Below are 9,953 nucleotides of genomic sequence, written 5' to 3' on the forward strand. Positions count from 1 at the left end.
AGTTACCAGGCCGGGGACTGGAACCGCAGTCAGCCATGTGGAAGTCCAGCACCCTAACTACCCTGCCACCTGCTGGCCCCTACTATGGATTCCTAACTGGCCTGCCTCTCTGGCTGCTGCGTGGGGCTGGTGAGATGGAGGAGGAAGCAGGGAGACCCGTGGCAGCAGCTGGGCCGGAGTGAAGCAGAGACTGGCTCCGGTTCTCAACCCATGGTGAAGACCGAGCCGATGGGCTTCAGGATGAGGGCAATTCAGAATCTTGTGAAACACTGGAATTCAAATACGAGTTTCGCTGCCCCCCCCCAAAGATTGACATCCATGCGTAGCTTTCATAACACACATTTCCACGAACTTTCTGACAACCCGCTCTGTTCAGCCTCTCTAGTTGTCCCACGACCTGAAGGACATCAACTGCCCACACGGCCACACGGTCCCAGTGGCTGGTTTATTAGTACTCTCAGGGGTCGGACAGGGCCTCCCTATGCTGTGGGCCTCTTGCCTCAGCTCCCGAGCAGGGACCACGGGTGCCCACCACCACGCCCGGCTTTTAGGGGGGCTGGAAATCCATCCTGGGCTCCTATGTGACAGTCACAGCAGAGGTGTGTGTGTGTGTTTTTCTTTTAGAGGTTTTAGCCTTAGTGTGCTGCATTCACCAGGGAGAGAGACAGAGACAGAGACAGTGAGAGGGAAAGTAAGAAATCACTCCCCTCTGCCCCCAGGGGGATGGCCACACCGCAATCCCTTCTCCTCAGTCCTCCTCCCAGGATCTGGGGCACGCACGCACACGCACCTGGGCTGCTGGACCCACAGGCGTCCCAGCCAGATGGTCTCTGGGTGCCCTCCTGCCCGCCCAGCTCGATGTTGGGGGGAGGAACCTGCAGTCCTTGGGAGGATCCGGCCTCACCTGAGCCGTGAGCATGTCGCTGCCGGGCCACCTTCCCATGGGGTCAGCCCCGCGGGGCCCCACGCTGTACTGCTGCACCACTGTCTGGCCCCTGCCCTTATTTCTGAGCCGGCTCTGATAGACCAAAGCATTTCTTTTCTTTCAGATCGGTACTTTGACATGTTCCCTTCCTGTGTATCTGACAACAGTGAGAAATTGCTGAAATTTTTAAAGATACGATTATGCTAGTGTTTAAGAAAGGGCTGGAGCCAGCAGGTGGCATAGTGGTTAAGGTGCTGGACTTCCACATGGTTGGCCACAGTTTGAGTCCTGGGCTGGTGGCTTGAAATTCATGTGTGTGTGTGTGTGTGTGTGTGTGTGTGTGTGTGCATGCCCAAAAAGCCCAAGAGGAGAACGGAAGTGAAAGGATTGTGGTGTGGCCATCTCCCCTGGGGGGTGATTTCTCACCTTCTCTCTCTCTCTCTGGCAAGTGCACTCAACCTATAGCAAAACTTCTCTCTCAAAAAAAGAGGAGGGGGGACCAGCAGTTGGCGTAATGGCTATGTCGCTGGACTCCCATGTAGTCAACTGCAGTTCGAGTCCCAGACCCAGTGGCTTAAACTCACGCCAGGCACGTGTGTGTGCGTGCCCAAGATCCCGAGAGGAGAATGGAGGAAAAGGGATTGCAGCGTGGCCATCCCCCCTGGGGGGTGATTTCTCGCTTTCTGTCTCGCTGTCTTTCTGGCAAGTGCACACACCCAATAGCAAAAACCTCTCAAAAAAAAAAAAGAAGAGGAGGGGCCCTTACAGATACTAAGCTATGTATAGGTGAAAATATGTGGTGTCTGAAGTTTGCTCCACGATAATCCAGTTTGGGGGCTGGACAATTGCACAGTGGTAAAAAAAAATGATGCTTTGTGGGCCAACAGGTGGCATAGTGGTTAAGGTGCTGGACTCCCACATGGTTGACCACGGTTTGAGTCCCAGACCCAGCAGCTTGAAACTCACACTGGGCGTGTGTGCGTGTCAAGAGGAGGGTGGAGGAAAATGGATTGTGGTGTGGCCATCTTCCCTGGGAGGTGATTTCTTACTTCCCCTCTCACTGCCTCTCTCTGTCTCTGTCAAGTGCACACGCCCTATGGAAAAAAAGAAAGCATAGAAAAATAAAAAATAATAAAAAAATAAAACAGAGCAAGTGCTGTTTTGCGAGATTGCCCACATGGGGAGGTTCTGGGTTCGTGCCCGGAGACCTGGGGTGCAGCTGGCATGTGAGTGCTGTCGTCCGGGACTGGCTGGGGGGGTCAATGTGAGGACCTTGTTGGGGCTGCTGTCTCTCTCTCTGTCTAGCTCTCACTCACTGAAGGAATAAATAAATAAATAAATAAATAAATAAATAAATAAGTAACGTGGGGAACTTTTACATTTTAAAATAGCCCTGTCTGTAGGCCAGCAGGTGACGTGGTAGTTAAGGTATTGGACTCCGACATGACTGACCGCGGTTCGGGTGTCGGACCTGGCAGCTTGAACATCACGCCGGGTACGTGTGCGTGGGTGCCCCAAATCCCAGGAGGAGAATGGAGGAGAGGGGACTGAGGCACGGCCATGCTCCCTTAGGGGTGATGTCTCACTTCCTCCCCTATCTCTGTCTCTCTCCTGTGAGTGGACGCCTCCTATGGCAAAAACCTAAAATAAGTAAATAAATAAATAAATAGAATGATACTGCTTGGGGAGGAAGGGGACTGCGTGGATTACCAGCGATCATGGTGGGTCCGACTGCTTCACCGCTGCACTGACACCAGCCCCCATAGCCTCCTTTTTTCTTCTTAATTATAATTGCTAGAGGGTTTGTGTGCTCGCCAGATAGAGACAGAGGAAGAGATGGGGAGGATGCATCCCCGAGGAAGCATGCTCAGACCGCAATCCCGTCTCCATTTCTCTGTCTTGTTGGGATCTGGGGCATGCTCAGACGGCCAGCATGTTTTTCAAGCCACTGGGGCCAGGACTTGAACCCTAGTTGGCCATGTCAGAGCTGGCTCCCTTAACCAGTAAGCTACAGGGCTGGCTTTACCGTAGCACCGTTAGTCTTGTATTTATTTATTTATTTTTAATTTGCTAAGGAGAATGTGGGCTTAGTGAAGAGAGAGAGAGGTCACCCCCGGAGGGAATGGCCGCACTGCAGTCTCGTCTCCTCCATTCTCCTGTTGGGACTTTGGGCATGCCCAACGTGTTTTCTAAACCCCAGGGTGAGAGACTCAGACCGCTCCATCAGCCACGTGGGGCCCAGCTGCCTCGTCCAGCGGGCCACGGGCGGCCCCCGCATCTCTACTCTCCCACTCCCGTGTGGACTTGCTCGGTGAAGTTACGCAGCCGCTGCTGACAAAAGGCTTGCCCACGCAGACCCTCTGCTCTTCCCAGAGGTGCCGCAGGGTGCGCCCACGTGCTCCCATCAGTCCAGCACTTCTTCTTGGTCGCCCCTCTACGCCTGCCCCGGCCCCGCCCCGGCCCTCTGACACAAAGCCTGCTCCCCCGACCCATCCCTGCCCTCCAAAAAAAAAGCTGGCTTTTGGCCCTCCAACCCCTCTCCCTTCTTCAACTCTGGGGTCGGCAGGACAGTCATGATGCATTTTTGCATAGAAAACAGAAGAATACATCATGACTTTTCCAACGACCCAATGAATATCACCTTCTCGGGGAAGGGGGGTAATGACGTGGGTGTTGGAACAAGGCAGCAGAAGCAGACTGAGTTCGAATCTTGCTTCTTCCACTCAAGAGAGAAGTTCCTTCACTCCTCTGATACTGCTTTCTCTATGCAAAAGGCACGTGAATTATCTTGCTGGGCTGCTGTGAAGACGATGCGAGATGCAGTGTGTGCAGACTTCAGAACGCCGCCTGAACTGTAGAAGATGCTAGATTCTATGGCTATCACCACCCTTACACGGCATAGCTGGTCTTTTCTTTCAGTCTCCCATATGCAAATCGCATTGCTAGTGCCTCAGTTACACGCCTCTCAACCTTCCCCCCAGTCCACGCAACTGAAAATTAATTTCTCACACCCCTTTGAGTATCCAAAGGAATGTATTTCACTGAAGGGATAGAAACCCCCTAATATATGGAGGTTATTGCGAATTTGGGAGGTTGACAGCTACTGACATTGATTCGGCTACTCACAGGAGTCATTAAAGACGAGGTAAATTTCCCCTTCTTCTTCCATCATCCTCATTACATTGCTCATTGGTCTTTGAGCTTGTTACCTCTAAGTTGCAAGATGGCTGCTGTGACTCCAGCCATCATGCCACCTTTAAAGCCTAGAGAAAGGGACGGCTTCAGTAACTGTTTTCTAGAAACCCTCTAGTACATTTCCATTGTTTCCAACTGGGTCACGTGCACACCCCAAGGCTGAGACTACTTTCTCTGAAATCTAGAAATCTCTCTTCCACCCCAGGATAAGATCAGGGTTTTATCAGCAGAAAGGGAAGAATGCCCGGGAAGGGAACTGTCATGTCTGCTACACTGACTCAGACTCAGTCTGCTGTGCCTCTCTGGGACCAGAACCATTTTCTACCTTGTATCACAGTTTTGTCTTTCTCCCTTACTAGACTGTGGGCTTGCAGCGACAGGCTCCTCCCGGGCCCTTCCACATCCTCCACGGAGCAGGGCAGACACCTGCACACAGAAGGGTGGCGGCTGCAAGGACACAGGGACATTCTCAGGGCTGCTGTCTGGGTGTAGGACACAGGGTTCTGATTCGAGAAGCTCCCTGGGGAATGTGAGCTCTGCATGCCAGTGGCGCGGCACTGCGACCCAGCGCTGAGACCCCACTGTCTATTCCCACCCTGCGGGCTTCTAGTGCCTTTCTGTGGCTTTGACAGTGGGAAGCCAGCCCTGCCCTCATCCTTGCCCCATTCCTCTTCCTGTGCTCATCCCTCACCCCTGCTTGGTGGCTCTTGGGTTTTATCACTCTGCACTGTACGCCCGTGGGTTAGCCGGAGTCACCAAGAGTGAGTCACCGTCTGACATCCTCGGGGAGAGGGACGTTAGCGCAGGGCTGGCTGCACCCTGAGCACACTGCCCAAGGACCAGAGGCCGCCGGTTCCTGCTCTGGGAGGCCGCAAGTCCCTCCCACAGGCCGGTCAAGGGGCAGCCTTCAGGCCACAGAACAACCCCCGGACCCCAGGGCTGCTGCTGAGCTGCCAGGCCACTGCCCTGACCTCCGAGCTCCGTGGGTTAGCAGGCTTTTCCCACATCAAACACCCCTTGGAGGTGGTAGACGCGGGGCCGGCTCCACATCTGCGTCTGAGCTGCAAATGACGCGGCCACACGACGACGATGAAAGGAAGACGCAGAGGGACAGCCCCGGCCTTGGCTGCCCTTCCAGGCCCGGCGCCCCCGCCCCTGCACTCCATCTGGCTCCCTTCCTTCACGAGGGCCAGGAACCGGCTCTGCGGTGAGACGCTCTGGTGAGTGGAGTGTGCGTCAGCCTGTCAGCCTTTATGGCCACGTCGGCCACGTCAGCGCTGACCGCAATTCAGGATGTTCAGGTGTGATAAACTACAGCAAGCTCTGAGCCAGAGGGGGGCCGGCCTCGCTTTCCCGAGGCTTCCCAAGGCACGTCTCAGGTTTCCGCAGCCCCTGAGGCTCATCGCGGTGCGACTCTGCGGGCCAGGGCAGCGAGCTGGAGTCTGGGTGAGCAGGCGTGAGGCCAGGCCAGTCTTCGTCCCTCCGGCGTCACGTGCGAGCTGGCACAGCCCTGTCACTGTGAGTCTTGGAGGAGCAGTGCACACTGCATTTCAGGACTTCTGTGTGCCTGGGCCCGCCTCCCCTGCCGGCATTGGCATGTCCATCTCACGTGTTCCCGGGGATGCAGGACGCCGTTCCAAGCAGGCTCAGCCTCTCTCCCTCAGTGTCCCTACCCCTGTACCCTGGGCCACGCGGGTACGGCGTGCTGAGCGTGCAGAGGGGCAGGACAGACCTGGCTGGCACGGTGCGCTGTAACATGGGGCCACCCTGCTCCACAGAGGGGACTCTGGGACAATGAGGGTCCTCGGGAGCTCAGTGTCAGGCCCCGCGGGGTTCCTCCCGGGTACCGCACTAGTCTCTGTCGTGTTGTCAAACAGAACACGATGTTCCATGATGAAGAACAGAGGTTTGGGAACCAGCAGTTAGCGTAATGGCTATGTCGCTGGACTCCCACGTAGTTGACCGGGGTTCGTGTCCTGGACCCGGTGGCTTAAAACTCACGCCGGGCGCGTGTGCGTGCGTGCCCAAGATCCCTAGAGGAGAATGGAGGAGAAGGGATTGCAGCATGACCATCCCCCCTGGGGGGTGATTTCTCGCTTTCTGTCTCTATGTCTCTCTCTGTCTGTCTGGCGAGCGCACGCGCCCTATAGTGAAAATCTCTCCAAAAAAAAGAATAGAGGTTTATTTGATTTATGATTCTGGCTCCTAGGAGGCCTGGAGGGGGGCCCTGACCCTACCTGATCCCTGGTACTACACCCCAACGTGGGCGACTAAGGCAGAGAGTGAGAGAGCACGCCAGTAAAGCAGATCCCCTGCCCTCTCTGGTCCTCACACTCCCAGCTGACAAGGTGGTGCCCACTGAATGGGGCCTCCCCTCAGCCCCGTCCTCAGAGCAGAACTCAGCCTTTTCACAGGGAGGCATCAGCTGGTCCCCGAGGGCCGTGACTTTAGGAGCCAGCAACTCCCGCTAGACTGCACCCTTAAAGGGCTCACCACGACAGTCGCCCAGTTCCAGAGCATGGCAGCGCTGTCCCTCCCACTCAGGGCCTGGTCACGTGGACAGGGGAGCACTACGTCTTTTAGGAGTCGCCTCTCCTCTCCCTGAAAGGCCAAGAGGAAGTCAAGTTGGGGCCAGAGGAAAGGAGGCACCAACCTTTAAAAAAAAGAACTCCTGGGCCAGCCAGTGGCATGGTGGTAAAGGCGGCTGAATCCCACATGGTGCATGTCCCAGACCCGGTGCTTAAAAACCTTGACAGGTTGGAACCAGCAGGTGGCGTAATCACTATGTCCTGGACTCTCATGTAGTCGACCGCTGTTCAAGTCCTGGACCCAGTGGCTTAAACTCATGCCGGGCGTGTGTGCATGTGTGCCCAAGATCCCAAGAGTAGAATGGAGAAGAGATTGCAGCATGGCCATCCCCCCTGGGGGATGATCTCTCGCTTTCTGTCTCTGTCTCTCTCTGTCTGGGGAGCACATGTGCCCTATAGCAAAAACCTCTACAAAAAAAAAAAGCCAAGTGAGTGTGTGTGTGTGTGTGTGCGCGCGCGTGTGTGTGTGCGTGTGTGTGTGTGCGTGTGTGTCCGTGATCCCCAAAGGAGAAGGAATTGCAGCGTGGCCATTCCCCTAAGGTGCTTTCTCATCTTCTGCCCCCACTGAGAGCACACACATTATCAACAAATTTAAAAATAAAAATAGAGAACTCCTTTTCGGACCACTTCTGCTGCTTGGACTATTCATCTACGGGTGAGGCCCTCAGCCTAGTTCAGGTCCTGTGGGGCCCGGGTACCCTCCTGTCACAGCCGCAGTAGACAGCGTGGCTAGTCTTCGCGTGGCTTGTTTTCCCACCTCAGCCCGTCAGGATCCTGGCTGCCTGTACACAGCGTGTTTTCAGTCCATCCTGGGGATTCGAACCCACATTGGCCACATGGCTTCTAGCACTGCCATTCAGTTGCTACTGACGGTGCCACCAGGTGGGGCCCACATATTCTCTTTGACTTCTGTCTGCAGGAGCAAAACAAACCGGAGCTTAGGGAAAAACAAGCAGATCGGGGGCAGGGGGCAGGGCAGGCTTGGACACTGATTCGCCGTGGCAGGAGGTCCATTTGGAACAGAAACCCTGCCCAACGCTTTCCTCACTCAGCCCTGAAATCACAAACAACCCCTTGGCCGGGGTCCTAACGAGCTTCTGACGAGCACAGCCTGCCCCTCTGACACAGAAAGTGCAATTAGACACGCACAGCTGGCCTGGGAAGTGCCAGGTCGGGCACTGGCGCTGGAGCCTCCCCGGACCCACCCACCCGGGCCTTCTTGGGAAACACTGCTTGTGCTGGTAAGGGGTGGCACTGGCCAACGGCACAGGGAGAGCGTTGCGTGCTGGCTTCAGGCCCTTGCCAGGGCGGTGTGCAAGAGGTGTGCATGTGTCTGTGTGTGTGTCTGTGTACGCGTGTGTGTGTGTGTCTGTGTACACATGTGTGTCTGTGTGTGTGTCTCTGTGTGTGTGTCTGTGTATGCGTCTGTGTATGCATGTGTGTCTGTGTATGCGTGTGTCTGTGTGTGTGTCTGTGTGTGTGTGTATGGTGGATGACATCTATTCTCATTTCTCTTTTTCTTCTTTTGCCATAGGGTACACATGTGTGCTTGCCAAAGAGACAGAGAGAGGGAGAGGGAGAAATCAGCCCCAGGGAGGATGCCACACTGCAGTCCCTTCTCCAGTCTCCTCTCGGGATTCTGGGCACACCCGCGCAGGCACCTGATGTGACTTTCAAGCCACCAGGTCTGGGACTTGAACTGCAGTCGGCCACGTGGGAGTCCAGCACCTTAACCACCATGCCACCTGCCGGCCCCCATTCTCATTTTTCTGTCGTAGAAGGACTGAAGTCTCTGCGTGTTGGCGGAACTGGAGTCTCGTGGGGAAGAGGCTGAGTAAGGCATGCTGGCACTAAAACCCAGGCTGCGGGCAGACCGCGGCACAGCACGGAGACCTGGCCTCCCGTGAGTCTGACCTCAGAGCCCTCCCGACCGCAGCAGGCACAGGTGCCCAGGACGGCGCTGCTGAGGGGCCCGGTGGTGAGATGGTGCTGTCTTTCTCTCTCACGGGAGAGAACGAAGCTTTATTTATTTATTTTTGGCCAGAGAGTACGTGCGTTCGGGACAGAGAGAACATCACCAACGTGGAACGGTCAGTCACGATCCTTTTCCAGCCCTGCCTGAGGGCGGAGAGATAGGGTACCCTGAGGGGAAGGGCTGTGGACGGGAAAGGACAGGCAGAGAAAAGTGGGGGCCAGGCGGATCCCGAAGTGTCTGCTGAAAAACACCGCGGCTCCAGGCCCCAAGCCGGTCTGTGCGCATTCTTCCCCGGGGGAGGTAAAGACGCCCTCTGGCCATGGAGCACCTTGTGGTTCCAGACAAGCCTCTCCTGGCCTTCTCTGGCTAAGGCTCAGGTCTCCTCCATCTGCAAAGCCCGGCAGTAGGTGTGTCTGCTTCGAGCTGTCCATGCCCGCAGCAATACTGCAGAGACTATTTAAGGGGCTCCCTGCATTTCTCCTCCACCCTTCCTGTCTATCAGGATTCCAGGCACACTTGGACATGTGCCTGGCATGTTTTCTCTCCTTTTCAAAGTTCTATATGTATGTATGTATGTATGTATTGTGATTTTCAAGCCGCCAGGTCTGGGACTCGAACCGTGGTCAACCATGTGCGAATTCAGCGTCTTCACCACCACGCTGCCTACTCATCCTGCCTCGTATGTCTTCAAGCCGCTAGGGCCAGCATTGGAGCCATGGTCCGCCACGTGGGCTCTGACCACACACAGAGCCCTTGGCCAGCTATCCTACTAGGCCAGCGCCAAATAAACTCTAAAGGAGAGGAACACATCAAGGTCCCAACTCCAGCAGCCTGTGACCTTGGGACCGGATCATCCCCTGGAGCCCCAGCATCGGGCATGGGTGAAATGAGCCAGTGATAGAAGGCCCTCCCCCGACTCTGCCGGAAAGTGCTGGCACCGCCCGGAGCACCCTGAGGGCCCCTCCGGCACCGCCCGGCTGTTTAGAAAGCGCAGCGGGGATTCTAGTCCACTGAGGGGCCACTTCCCAGTGTCTAAGTGCTGGGCAGAAGCTGGCTATGAGCGCACAGAACCCCGCCTGTGCCCTCGCAGGGCTGGAGGACAGCTGGTGACAGTGAGGCCATCCCTTCGTCCCCAGTGGGGGAATCCAGGAGCACTGATCAGCGACCGGGCAGCAGGCTGGCTCATTTCCGCGGGCTTCTTCCTTAGGGGGTGAAGGCTGGCTGCCCCGAGCGGCAGGCAGTGGGGGGGAGGGGCTGGGGGCAACGGGGG

The sequence above is a fragment of the Tupaia chinensis genome, unplaced genomic scaffold (genome assembly GCF_000334495.1).
Source record: "Tupaia chinensis unplaced genomic scaffold, TupChi_1.0 Scaffold138725_1, whole genome shotgun sequence".
In the NCBI taxonomy this organism is placed as follows: Eukaryota; Metazoa; Chordata; class Mammalia; order Scandentia; family Tupaiidae; genus Tupaia; species Tupaia belangeri.